This window comes from Amblyomma mixtum, chromosome 9 (genome assembly GCF_055824585.1).
Source record: "Amblyomma mixtum isolate Tamu chromosome 9, ASM5582458v1, whole genome shotgun sequence".
Lineage (NCBI taxonomy): Eukaryota > Metazoa > Arthropoda > Arachnida > Ixodida > Ixodidae > Amblyomma > Amblyomma mixtum.
In genome coordinates this window covers 96,596,989-96,611,329 of record NC_143020.1, presented here as the reverse complement: position 1 = coordinate 96,611,329, position 14,341 = coordinate 96,596,989, and the positions used below count along the sequence as shown (strand labels likewise).

The 14,341-nt window shown below is 47.0% G+C and overlaps 1 protein-coding gene across 2 annotated transcripts in view; it reads right to left on the bottom strand.

Moving 5' to 3' along the window:
• rdgA (retinal degeneration A) overlaps nt 1–14,341 on the bottom strand; it is a 282,782-nt gene that overhangs the window by 162,393 nt on the left and 106,048 nt on the right. The gene's annotated exons all lie outside the window — the stretch shown is intronic.

Here is a 14,341-nt window from a genome sequence, read left to right as displayed (position 1 = left end):
TTTGCCGCTTCACTTTTGAGGTGCGTTGAGCTATAGCATCAACATTACCGCCGCTGCTTTTGGGACGGAAACACGAATACCTGGATGCCCAGGCCTAACGCAACGTACCGGAACTGCGCGCAAAAAAAGAAACAAAAGTAAAACGAGGACGAAAGGCACACGGGGGCTGCTATCGCGCAGGTCGGATCCATTAATGCTCGTTCCACGTGCTGGGCCGTTGGTTGTAACGGGAACGATGCAGCGGGAACGGGAACCGAGCAAACGATGAGGCCTTGTGCGAAACCAGACACAACGACGTTATGGTAGCGAACGCCATGTGATCGCATCAGCGGTGAACACGAGAGGCGAGAGCGATTTCCGGGTCAGCGACGCCGCTTCGAGCTCAGGGCGATCGTTTCGGCGCTAGGCCTTTCACTAGAAAAGAAAAGAAAACGACCTGCTAGCGTTAAGGTTACGTTAGCAGCTTTTGCCGGTCAGGGTACGAAACTAGAAAACATGATATCGCTGCGGAAATTCGCTGTTTGTGTGCTACGCTGCGATATACACGGGATGATGAAATGATATCAAAATAATAACAATACAAATATGATAACAATGAAAATATTAATAACAAATGAATCAACACTTTAGAAATGTCAGGAGAGCCAAAGATTCGTTCGGTTTTGGCAAACTAAACAAATTTGTTTCCTGCAATTAGGCGGTCAACTCAACTAAAAGCTGTATGCGCAGCTTGCTGAAGGCTTAGAAAACCCATTAAATCACGTGGCAGGAGCGGACACAGAGTCGTCATACGCATCATTATTTTAAATAATAGACGCATTGGAAAATACCGCAAACATCCTGAACCCACTGTCATACCTTCTTTTTTTTTTTATGCGCCGACAGGTGTGTACACATTCTCCAGGTTAAACGTATCACCATCAAGTTTGGCAACAAAAAAACGGGTGTGGAGCTGTTGGCCCAAGAGACATGTTTAGCCGGTTTCGGAACACCAGGACAGCACGTTGAAAGTGTTATGGTACGTTTAGAGAATTGGTTCTTCGGGGTCACGTGAACAAAGTGTTGGGTCACCTGATCATCTAGTAGATGATGGATTAGACGAGAGATGCAGCAGATCTACTGCCATCGCAATTTTCACGGGAGGGCCGCGAAGTTTCTTGAATTCTTCTTCAAGGGAAAGCAACGCTGATGTATGTGTTCCTGTTTTCATTTCATTTTTATTTTTTCTTAGTTTTCTGTGTATAGAAAGCTAAAGGATCAGGGACAAATTGTACTGTGTACCTGACTAGGTCCCTAAACTCTTACTTTGTTCGGAAATAGCGCAATTTACAGAACAAAAAATACAAACTTTGAACTTAAGGAATTCAAAATGCAGCAACAACAAACACAGCACTAAAAGAACATTACATACAGGATTAATAAAGGAGCATACAACAAACATATAACGCTTCAAACAGAACAGTAATAGAACTAATCAACAAAGCAGACATAATTCACCATGTAAAACAACACACAGAAGCCTTGTACGAAAAGGAATCATCCATTCATGTACTGAAAAGTGTTATCGAACAGAGGCCACCAGTATTGTACATAAATTCAAGAAAACATATCAAGCAGCGGAACATTGCTCAAATAAATATTTAACTAAGTCTCGCTTAAACACTCTGGTTGAAGAAGTTTCCATTACAATATTAATTTGTCTATTTTGATTTAGAAGAGAGGGCATTGAGTATTAAAAATTCTCCTTTTAAAACGCTCAAACTGTTTGTTTAACACTCCAACTGCAGCTCCTAAGGCAGCCCGCCCTAACTGCCATGAACCCAGGGAAACCTTGAAAATTGCCTATAAACATGAATGGCCGTTATACAACCTCCAACTTCACATACCCACCATTTCCTCATGGAGTGCCTGGTTGATCTAGGACCGTCTGATGGACTAACTGGTGATGGTGGAATCAGCCAACCGTTTCTTTGGTGAGCGGCCAAGGGTTGCTGAATAAAGTAATTTTCCCCATATACCTTCCAAGTATTTTATGGACAGCCTAAGCGAGTACCGCGTTTACAATAACTAGCAGCCATTACCATTAGTATTACCTTCAGTTAACTCAACTGAGCGGAGAAAGTATGGACTGAATCCAGCAGCTGAAACCAATTTACTGAGCCGCGCTGAGACCGCCATAGCGAGAAGTAAGTGGATTTGTCACGTTAGGTTAGACCACGGCTTATATCAGATTACGCCATGTTTTATTAGAGTATATGCGCACAGATTCGATGTCCTGGAACCTAGTTACCATTGGCTTGAAGAAAAAAAAAGAAACAAAAAATGCCAAAGGTCAAACGAACCACCAGGGCTGTGGAGATGAAATCCCATTTCGTAGTAGCTGTACATTGAATAGCGCAGGCTCATCTACCAAGCTGACCCAACAACTGCTGGAGAGCTCGAGAGTCCGACAACAGAAACTCTGTCTTGGAAGTCGGCCAATCTCAAACGTCTTCTTTTCCGTAGTGGGAAACGGGGTTAGCCAAGCGTACTGTGTCCCAGAGAACAGCCTTACTGAAGATGAAAAACGAAAAAACTCCAAGCGCCACTTTTCTAGAGAAGCTTGTGCCATCAGAAAGGTCTATACTGCTCGTTTGTTAAGCACGAAGAGGACGACAACACATTGAGACCGCTTTGGAAGCAGAAGCAAGAAAAGAGGGCGCTCCGGATTCGTAACTGGTGACATTAAACCGACCGGAAAGAGCAAGGATTTTGTCTTCTGTTAGTACGAGCGGTCTCTAACTATCGTCATCTTGACCTCAACACAATGGTCCCTATCAACTCTGCGGCAAAACTCTCCAAGGAGTTGAGAAAGCAAATACGCTGAAAAAAATATGCACTCCCTCGGAATAAGAGGTGGTGGGTGTTCGGTTTAAAAGGAAACGAAGACTACTGCGGCCAATATTCAGAGCACCCGTACGACGGTAACCCGAACTCGTCTCCCCAACTTGGTTTTGCTTTCGCTTTACCCCATGGAAGCCGGAGTGGCAATTCACTCAGTTCGGGCTGCCCCAACACCCACTCTCCTCTAGCCCTCAGCGTTCCACTCTCCATCTTCCTACTCGTACCGCTGTTTACACGGCAAGAGCAAATAAGCCGCATTTATTTCCACCGCTCCTACTTCCTACTTACTGCTTACTCACTGCGTACTCCTTTTTTAGCCTCTAGCCGCGTGTATCAGCGAACAATAAAGCAACATCAGTAGGCACAAGAACAGCAACACTTGCATGAAGTAAACAGGGGACGGAGTGAGTGAGGCAGCGTGTAGCTCCGGATGTCAGGAGACGGGGGAACTCGCGGCCCACTCCGAAGCGAAAATGGCGATGCGGAAAAACAGCCTCGCGGGCAGCGAAAGCAAGGAAGATAAAAAGATAAAAAGAAACGGTACACGCCAAACCCTCATCCGCACTGCCAAGAGCTTTGGCCCCAGGGTAAGTAATCCTCTTTCCCTTTCTGCCATGTCGCGTATAGGCATGCCAGCGTCCGGGACGCTCCGCGACAACACCGGGTTTGGTTTCCCTTTTTCCCCATTTCGGTTCGGGAAAGAAGGGGAAGACTTGATGCGCGCACAAGTCTGGAAGCTCGCGGCCCTTAGGCTTCTACTTAGAGAAAAAAGAAAGAAAAATGAAAGCCGCCCCCGGACGCGCGCCAGACTTCCGTAGTGGCTTCTTAGAAAGCCGGCGGATAATGATGCTGCAGCGACCCTGTTGAGAGACTAGCGCAAGAACGCCGGGAGCTTTCTTAAAGACCCGAAGCGCAGTTGCGTCCTGCTTAGCCACGGACCACCTTAAGCACTAAGCAGATCGAGAAGACTCCGATGATTATAAGATGCGCGCAGACTGAGTTCTTTGCCGACTAAGCATTATGTTTACATAAACATCATCAGCCTGACTACGCCCACTGCAGGGAAAAGGCCTCACCCGTGTCTCTCCAATTAACTCTGTCCTTTGCAGGCTGTGGCCACCTTATCCCCGCAAACTTCTTAATCTCATCCACGCACCTAACTTTCTGCCTCTCCCTGCTACGCTTGCCTTCTCTTGGAATACACTCCGTTAACCTTAAATACCAGCGGTTATCTTGCCTTCGCATTACATGCCCTGCCCAAGCCCTTATCTTCCTGTTGATTTCGACTAGGATATCATTAACAGGAGTCTGTTCTCTAATCCACTCTACTCGCTTCCGGTCTCTTAGCATTACACCTATGAATTTTTCTTTCCATAGCTCGCTGCGTTGTTCTTAACTTAGCTGAACTCTTTCCTTTATAGCCTCAATGTTTCTGCCCCGTAGGTGAGTACAGGTAAGATACAGCTCTTGTATACTTTTCTCTGACATGACATTAACGCAAACTTGCATTCACTGCGGAATATAAGCAAATGGTACACTATTGTGGAACTACTCCGTCGTCTAAGGTTCATATTTAAGACATCTCTCACGAGCCGGATAGGCACTTGAAAGACTGGAACATGAGCTCTGGCAGCTCATGGTAGCTACCTAAACACATTCCATATACGATAGCCGTAATGAGTGGGGTTGACCAATTGCGAGTCGTATTTAGTTAAGAGGAGATTTACGAGAACTGCTCCCAGAATACATTTTTAGGAGAGTACGCACAATACTAGCAAATACATGCACGTTCAGCAAGCTCAGGGGACTTGATTTATAGTACTGAGGGGACATTATAAACGACTTACGGAACTGTCCTGGTATAGGGCATGTTTAAGACGAGCTGGGATCCATTAAATGTAACCTGTAATCCATTAAATAACGGCCACTGCAAATATACAGGGTGTTCAACGCTGTTTTTGCTTTGTTCTGTTACTTAGCTCGCAAGAAAGATCCCGCAAATCAATGCATTTTTGTACAACAACAGGCTATTCTTGTTCGCGTTTCGCTGAATTTAACTTGAGATACTTTTAATTACGTTTTCAGTTTGCTTTAGTTTGTCAGCTAAACCACAGTACCGAGCTGACTCAGAGGGCGTTCGCGAACAGCCCCATTCACCACCAGGGGCCGTCGCCAGCGCATAGTCTGCGGCGAAGCCCGGAGAAAAGCGGCCTGCCAATATATAAGACGTTCGCTGTGGACGACAGCAAAAGTAGGCGTGGTCTGCACAACGGGCGCGGGTCGCCGGGGAATCGGGGAAGGGAAGAGTCGCGGGACAAAAAGGGGTCGCTAGGGAAGAGCAGCATGGAAGAAGCATCGCTTGTTCCCTAAGGGGAACGTGCGTAGCATATCGAGGTCGCTGTACGGAGCGTATATATACGAGACACAAGAATGCTTTAGCTGGACGAGGACCACGAGCGCCGCGTGTTCGGGACGAAGAATGCGGTTCTGTGCGAGGCACAGGCATGGCTACCTCCTACTGGCGATGACATCGTGATTGAATGCAGAGCCTGTCAGGGCCATCTATACCCTGCTCATCCGATTTTCTTTTACTGCCCGCAGGCTAAAGAGTACGTAATCGATAGTGTTCTCGTTATCTTCTATAGGCTTTTCTTGTCAGTATATTGTTAAGATGTCTTTGTGTCCCGGTCATTCAGTTCGTTATGCTTACTGAGTATTATTTATGTGTGGTTCTTTGTTTTCTGTTTCTCAGCTTGCTTTCAGCTGTTCCACGTGCTAGCTTGACGGCGATTTATGTTCTCCAATACTCCTTGGCTTGTGGTCCTCTTTGGGACATGACACTTAACGACGGTTGATGTTAATTGCCATCAATTTTCGAGATGTCATTGAGAATGCCGTCTGTACGTCATTATTCTTCGCTCTGACTACTCTTGTAACTATCTGAGTTCTAATGACCTGTAAATGTAGAAGTCTGCGATGACTTTACTAACATGGGCAGCTCTGTCTTTATATGAGCAGGGATCCTTAAGCGCACAGATAGAAAGTACGTTGTGTTCATGCGATGCTAGTAAATTTGCGGTTATAGTTACAACTTGAACGTGCCGCCTTCCTGGCACCAGGGCAAAGTTACATCATGTACGTACGTCACAAAGCCTTAAGCGACGAAAGAAAGACAGAAAAGAAAGACTGAAACCGAATAGAAAAGAGGGGATTTCTCCCCCATTAATGTTGTATCGAGGGTTATGTAGCATGTAGTTGGGGTTGAACTCCACGAATGTGGGTTGGTGTCCTACGCCTTCGCGCTGCGACTACGCTTTGCCTTCCCAAAGGTAAAGACGTGGCATTTTACACAGTCGCCCAAAACTAGAAAGTTTTCAGCGAATCCAAAGGCAAGTAATGTTAAACACAACGAACTCTAATCTATCATGGGCTAAGATTGGAATTCTAACGAAGATTCTGTAAGTGTTTAAGAAAAAATTTGATTCACGTTCATGTTGCGATCACTTCCTGAAACAAGGGTTAAATTAAACGTCTAATTCGTCTGCCTTTTCAATCGTTTTCCGTTGCCACCTCGTCTGCTAGGCTCGTTAAATAGCAAAGCTTCCCGGTCGGTAATTGCGACAGCAACAATGAGATAATCACCAATGGCGGATTAGGGAGTAAAGAGCGGTATATTTTTGAAGATAGCCAACAGAAAGACCTTCACCTGTGCTATGGCCGCGATAACGAAGTCGTGACTAAGAATGTTTTAAAGAAAAATAGGGTGAAAAAGTCAGGTAAACAAGTTTTTTTCTTTAGGAGAGAGACAGAATCCGGAAATGAGCACCCCGTCTCAATTTTTTTCACTCTGCAAAAATAGGTCACTGACACAAGCTACTAACTTCAGCCATTAGAGGGTGAGTGAATAAAGGAGGCTATTTCTATCATACCCTGGGGCACATGGCCGTATTTACGTATATATACACACGTATGCACATTTATCCTTGCAGTATATTTTCTATCCACAATCGTCTGGCTCCCTAAAAGGTTTTTCCCTAAACATAGCACCCCACCCACACGATTTCGACTGTGTGCATGCGGACGAGGACGGCTTGAACTCCCTGACTCCATCTATATTCGGCACGGGGGGGGGGGGGGGAGGACAAACACACCCAAGGCCGATAGATATACCAAATTGTAGCGGCGACTGGCACGCGAAGGCATTCAAAAGCAAGGTTTTCTTATTTTGCGTGTCCCTATTTTGGTTTTTCCCTATCGCATCCCCATTCACTGAGAGACGAAAATAAAAAGCAAGAGCTTTAAGCAAGGACCGGCGAGCACTTCGCCCCGTGTTCGTGACTCGACGCGCATCACGCCAAGAAGCTTTCACGACGTACGGTGTCCCAGCACCGAGGCGGGCTAGCATCGGTGCGGCATGCAGGCGGACTAGCCGGGAACGGCTGTGCTCCCTTTTTCCCCACCCCTGTTCCACCCTCCCAGTCAGCTCTTCCTCTTAGGCCTAGGACCTGTTCGCCGTAAACGACAGCGCGGCAGAAAAAAAAGGTTAAACGAAGGAGCAAACGAAAAAAAATGGCGTCCCTTCCTTCCTTCTCACGCCAACCCGACAGCCTGCCACGGCAACCTTTCTTCCCTATCTGCCGTTCTCTCAGCCAGCGCTTCTTTCCGATACGTTCGCTGCTTCTCCCCCAACAAACATCGAGAATAGGGAAGAAGGTTAGCTGTGAGGAGGCGCGATGGGAAGGAAAGGGAAAGAAAAGGCGTGGAGCTGGTCAGGTCAGTGGTGGGGAAGAGGAGAGGAGCCGAGAGAGAGGGAGGGAGCGGGCCAAAACAGAAAGATGACAGTGATGCGTGTTTGTACCTGAGCATTTGTATTATCAAGAAGCGGAGCTCCCGCGTGTGTATGTTTGGCCCTATAGCTCGAAGGTGTTGCGTGCCTCCCGCGTTCACCGTATCGACCGACAGTGCGAGGCAGGCAGAGAGGCATTGAGGTTAGGGCTGCCTGTTGCCAACTGGCAGGCAGCACTGGAATGATGAAAACAAATGAAAAAAATGGATTCAAGAGAGACAAAAGCACAGTTGCAGGTGCAGTAAAAAAGAGAACATGCTCTAGGAGAAATAACCGCATGCGTCGAACTTTTTCGCTCTTTGCTATAGACGAAGGCGTGCTGGAAGACCTCCCGAAAGCGCGAAAAGGGAAACATTGGGGAAAATCGCCTCGTGGAGGCTAAGAAACTCAGTAAGAGCTATAACAAAGAAGCAGAGAATGGCGGCAAGCGACTGAGCTGCTTGCTGAAGGTGTAAATATAGACAAGCAAAAAAACAACACAAAGAGGAGAACAAAGGTTTTTAGGGAGGTACCTGGCAGGATGGGATGGAACTGGGAAGCTTATGGGAACAGAGCACAACAGATGCCCGGGACTCGGCGCCGGAAAAAGGCAGGTTTTTCGCGGGCTTTCTTTGATGTTTACTGGGAGAGGTTGGGATGGGGGGGGGGGGGGGGGGGGGTGGAGCAGGCGCAAAAACGCCCGACGGCATTGATGGTGGTCCAGGACCCAGACCAGGTGTTCGCCACTTCTGAGTTTTAAACGCCACGCCATTGGGTGGAAGGCATCTTTTATGTAGACCGGATAGCTGTTGCGTGAAAACAGCGCGGTGATGGGATCGGAAGCAAAATTGAAGAGGTGGTAGTAAAGGCGAAGAGCGCTTTTTCTTTGTTTATTGTTGCGGTCGGATATAGGGACCTTTGACTTCCCCCCCCCCCTCCCCCTTGTTTTTTTTCGTTTCAGTTGACAAACGAGAAGCGTTGGAACCGGCCCCGTTGCTGCGCATGAGAAGGTCGCCCTCAGGCGTCAGAAGGCGCCATGTTCCCGTCAAAAGCGCGCCGGTCTGCCACGCTAGGGACTAATGGGCGTGCGTGCACTGGCGGTGCGCGGTACGCGGTGGCGGTGCTCTACGCTAAAAGTATCTGGTAACTTTTGACCACTCCCTTGGTACTTGGAGGTTACTGAACCCTACAGTCAATAACTGCCTTAGTTAAAGTGGTGAGACGGGCTAGTTGGTCTTGGTATGTAGAGTGCATTTTTTCAGTCGGAATACTTAGGACAAACCTCTTTTCTTTGTCCTGTGTATTTAGAGCTGCAAAAATGCATTCTATGCAACTGTCTTAGATCGCGTTGATGCTGCTTTTTTTTCTCATTTTATCATCTACATGTTCTGGTGCATTTTCGTAGCAATTACCGAAGGGCACAACTTCCTCATTTAACGAACAATAGCTTTTGACCTTCGCGCTAGCATTTGAAGGCCTCGAATTTGTAGCCCCCCTTAGTTGCCAAGGGTTCTTCAGAATGCAGCGCTTTCAAAGCGCACACGAACAAAGTTTTCATAAGCGAACGGCTTTTCACTCGTATATCATTCCAAACACAATACCACGAGCAGCTCCTTTTCCTCCCGTTTCTTGCTCAACCATTCGCGCAGTGAATTAACATTTTTCTTTATCATATCCTTTGCTTGCTGATCGATAAAAAACTTAACTTGATAATAGAGGTTTAGGGTTCCCGACTCTGGCGACCGCAGGATCGCGGATGAATCCAGTGTTCTTTATTTTGCCTCTGCATTCAAGTCTGGCCGGAGAAACATATTGGTATTGCGTAAAATCTAACGTCCCCGTCGTGTAAAGGATAAATAAAACAAAGGAAAGTGGGGAGCAGGCGACAATGAACTGAAGACAGAAACGACAAAGACTCTTCAAGGGCCGCTTCCATTTACGGAGAAGGGTTAATTAGACACCCCTCAAAAAGGGACCAGATTTACCGACTTAGAGGAAGAAAAAGTAGAATGTTTTTTTTTATAGTTCTTTGTACGTTCTTTTTCCGAGTCATCCAATCAGAGTGGTCTCACGAAGCCCCGGGGCTATGTCGGGTATAATGTGACAGGTTTTGACAAAGCGTTCGCTATTTATAATCTCCGCGATAGGACTGATACGTATAAATATACGAAACCCTTTTCAACGAGCGTAAGGTATCTACTCCTGATAGACAAAAGGCTCATCGGGGCTTACTGAACGCCGGGGTACTTTTAAAACCACGCCTCAATCGGTGGACTCATCGAAGCCTGTAATGGCCGCCGCTTCACGTCAGCTCTCCAGGAGGCGAGCTTAATTAGAGCTTCGTGGGACACGCATGAATAATTGCGCACCGATACGGGGAGAATAAGCCATTCTCGTCTTTTCGCTTCTCTTCGCTAAGCATGCGGACACTATATATGCGTGTTCGCTATTCATCGCGAAATTTTAATATACTTACTATATTTCGCGTAGTTCAGAACTCACGCGAGTGAGGTTCCGCGCGGGATAAGAAATTCGGTAGCTTTGACCTTCTTTATTAATGCTAATTTCTGTTAATTCTTTTTTGTTTATACCGCACTTTGTCCCGCGGTGGACTCGCGTGCAGAGTGCGTGCGCTTCCGTTGAAAGAAGAGTTCGACAGCTGCCCCAAGCGTGCGTGCTTTCATTAATCAAAAGCGAATCCTTGTAAACGCTGCACGGAGAATCGTCTCTGCGTGCAGGCTTTGAAACGAAGAACAGGACACGCGAGGAAATGAATCTGCAGCGAAGAGAATTTGAAATCTTATTTTTGTTTTCTTTTTTAGTGTGGGGGCTTAATGGCATAGGGTGTGCGGCGCATCGTGCTTGAGAGCTCTTCCGAGAGAATGGCGAGTATGTATATCTTCAGCTTGCGGCGAATGCGGGCCATGAGGAGAAATGCAGCCTTCTTTGATGACGCTGGCCCTTTACTCGTGTAGAAAGCCGAGCCTCAAATTAATTCGGGGATGATAACACGGGACAAGACAGGACACAGAAAAGAATCTGTCTCGAAGAGAAAACGGCTCGACAAGAAGAAACCACTAGACAGGGGAAAAAAAAAGGAAGCACACAACTATTCGCAGGAGCGCCATAGGAATTGAAATACGTAGCATCGACGGAGGCTGCGCCACGTGTCCGAAATGCTCCATGCCGGAAGTTGAGGTGAATGTTTGCCACCTAGGGATGGACGCGTTCAGGTGGAAAGGCTTCAAAAACGACACGGCTACCGAAAGTTGGATTTGCAGCGACAAGAGTGGAAGATATCTCAATCTGGCTGAAGGACAATAACGAAAGGCGGAGACTGCTCAGGTTCTTACGTGAGGACAACTTCGAAGACTATTGCCAGCCCTATCCCATGTCATGTGGAAAGTGCTCGAAAAACAATAACATATGCCGGCGACAGCTTGGGCTCGAAAATGAAGTGTGGTTACATTGAACGACCCACTAAGGCCGTCGTCACGGCGTCCACGTGTGGGTTTTTGACTCTGGCCCCAGCGTTCCTAAACTACCCTGCTCCCATTGCAAACCTAAAAACACGTATTCTCCTCTTTCATAATCGCCCCGTCCGCTGCCTACATCATATTACCTTCATCTTGGTTCTGGAGTGCCTGACTGTCGCTGGCGCAGCCTAGAAGCTCGGCTAAGCCTGACGAACTGGGCCTCTGATTTGCATATTTACATCCTTGAATAAACTGGTCGTATGCTCTCTCGACTCAAAACACATTCGTGCTAGTAGCAGCATGCTGACTTCATTTCCGCTTCGTTAAGCGACGCGAGCGCCCTGACGGCATTTTAGTGCACCAGTAGTCTTCCAGTCCAGGAGAAAAAAAACAAAACGAACACCCTGGAAAGTTGCAAGCCGAAGCACGCCGGTAAAGCTACTTCCTGATTGGCTGGCAAGAGTTCATTTTGGATTCACCATACACAAGGCCATAAACAACGCCGTTAGAGGCCGAGCGGTGTACGGTATATTTAGAACGCCTGGGTCAAACCGAATCGATGGTGTCGATACGCGTGCGGCCAACCAAGCCGCCATCGTGGGCCTCTAATATCAGGCTTCGTGGTGCTTGCACTGCCGTCGCCATTGCTGCTGCTGGTGTGGCTAGAGTTGCCGTTCATTCGGAAGGCCGAAACGGACGAGCAAGGGGGGGGGGGGGGGGGTAATTGCCTGAAACAGGACGAAGGAGGTGGGCCGGGGAGGGGGGGGGGGGAGGGTTCTCCTCAGTCGAAAGTTGAATATTGCTCTTCCTTCGAGCGGTCGGGCTACTGCTGGGTCCTATTCGGCATAAACCGAACCGAGCTTGAACCATATAATCCAGCCTAAACGGCCCGCGCCGCTCCGCCACTCTCGATCTGTAGTAGCACACGCAAGAATGGTCGCGTGATGGTGGCGCTGTGGATCGGGAGAAAAAGGAGTAGGGAGAGGGCGGGGGATTGGGGAAGTCGGCTATATACGTATCGATCTCTCATTTTAAATGGGTCGATTTCCCGTTGCCAACACGGTGTAGCAAAAAAGTCAGCAGACGCCTTTCGCCTTCCCACTTCTTACCCTGGGTCCCCAGCTCCTTAATTCCCACCGCTACGCACCCCCTCCCCCCTCCCTCCCTGCCCAACTTCTCTGACCACATATTGCGTTCTTTCCCTTTTAGGGAAGAACTGCTGCGCGCGTAGGGGTAGGGTTATATACGGTTTAGCGAGGTCTAGCGTTTCCCGAATAGCCTGAGCAATAACCGCCGAAAAGGCGATACGCAGACCGGGCTTGCGGCTGACAAACTTGCAGCTGGCCAGAGTGGGCAATGGCCCAGCTGAGACCCGTTTATGGTCGATCAGAGAGTGCCGACGAGTGGCTTTACGCGTTGATGCTACTGAATTTTTTGCTTGTTTTGTTGATCAGGAGAACGACTAGTATTAGTTAACCTTCTTCGCCCAATGGCGCTAATTTCCGTGAAATATAAGTTTCGGGGGTATAGCCGTAGGCAAGCTCGTACGACATCAAATGAATGTAGACACGCATTTTATTTCGTGTTTTCTTCCTTAAAACGACGCGCTAGACATTAGAATACAAGGCTCACCTCGTGGTATTCGCCTACGACCGGTAGATAACTTATAATTGAATTTCTTCTCTCATGCTGTTTCGGTTTCATCAACGTGTAGTTGAACTTTAGGTCACGTGAGGCACAAAAGCTGCAGTCTAAACACTGATAAGTAGTTTTAACTCACCAAAGAACTTAAGCCAGCCTGCTTCAGCGTCTAGAATTACAATAAACCATATATCAGCAGTTATATAACAGTTTTTCTGTACCTCAAGCAACCTTAAGTCTGACTACACATCATATCCATCGTTCGGTTGATGAAACTGGAACATTGTCAAGAGACATTCAGTTAAAATTTACTTAGCGCTCATATAGGCGAATACCTCGGCGTTATCCGCGTATATCAATGTCTAATGCATCGTTTGAACGGAGAAAACACGCAAACAGAAACTTTGTGTATATAGCCATTTAATGGAAATAACGACCGCAATACTGGACGATAGAGGGAGCCACAACATTGTGGTGTGTTGTGTTTTTATTTTATGTCGTTTTGCTGTGTTGACGTTCTTTGCTTGATTAAAGCCCTGAAATAAGTTTCATTCCAACAGGTAGAGCTTTCCGAGCCCTAAATCAAATGTTACAAGTCGGTGTTACTCATTGTCTAACTTTAATGTTCTTGTGGGGTTTGTGAATGTTTCTGGTTCAAAGGCATCTACGGTCATAGAGCGCATAGCGCAACGTGTTTTCGTTTGTTCATGTGCAGTTCTTTAAAGACCCGTTTCCCAAGCATTTCCCTCCGAATAACCTGAACATCAGAGCAAGAGAAAGTTCACAACTTTAATCTGTAATTCATCTACAGGTCTTTCCAATATAAAGGGAACAAAGTTTTAGCGTTCAATGAATGATTACTCTATAATAATGTGTGACAAGAACAATTTCTTCTGTTTCAGCGCGTTATTCTCTTCGAGTTCCTAATAGCCAAGTGAAGTTTTCAACATAAGTAGGAAAATAAGCGAAAAAAATTCTTTGTAAAAACTAGTTGTCGGCTTTCATAGTGGAGGGACCCCTAACTAAATGATTAGGCTCGCAAACGAGTGCATCCGTATGAATTGGCATAATCGATATGCAAATGCCGCAGATTATATTAAATAATCAGGAGCACTTGTGGACACGATGCCTCATCGTACTTCTTGTTAATGTATTTTCATAGGCATGCACAATTATCTCCACAGAAAGGGGGGGGGGGGGGGGATATTCATGCAAGCGCCTGTTTATGTTCTGTGGGTAGCTGAGAATACTGTCGGACAAATTTTCGCCCCTGCAGCCTATGCCTACTAGGGGGGCCGCAAGCTACCTGGCCTCTGTGCGCACCTGTGTACCAAAGTCCCTTTTATTGTTTTGACATTACCCTCCTTCAGAGCTGCTACTTTTTTTAGCACGTATCTTGATCGGTCTAACAACAGCTTTGCAAACTTGTCCCTTTCGCCAGAGGGGATCTGTTTGGAACAAGATCATTGCGAGACCTCTTTGTTGTAAAAATACACTCGGACTTATCGCACTCCAT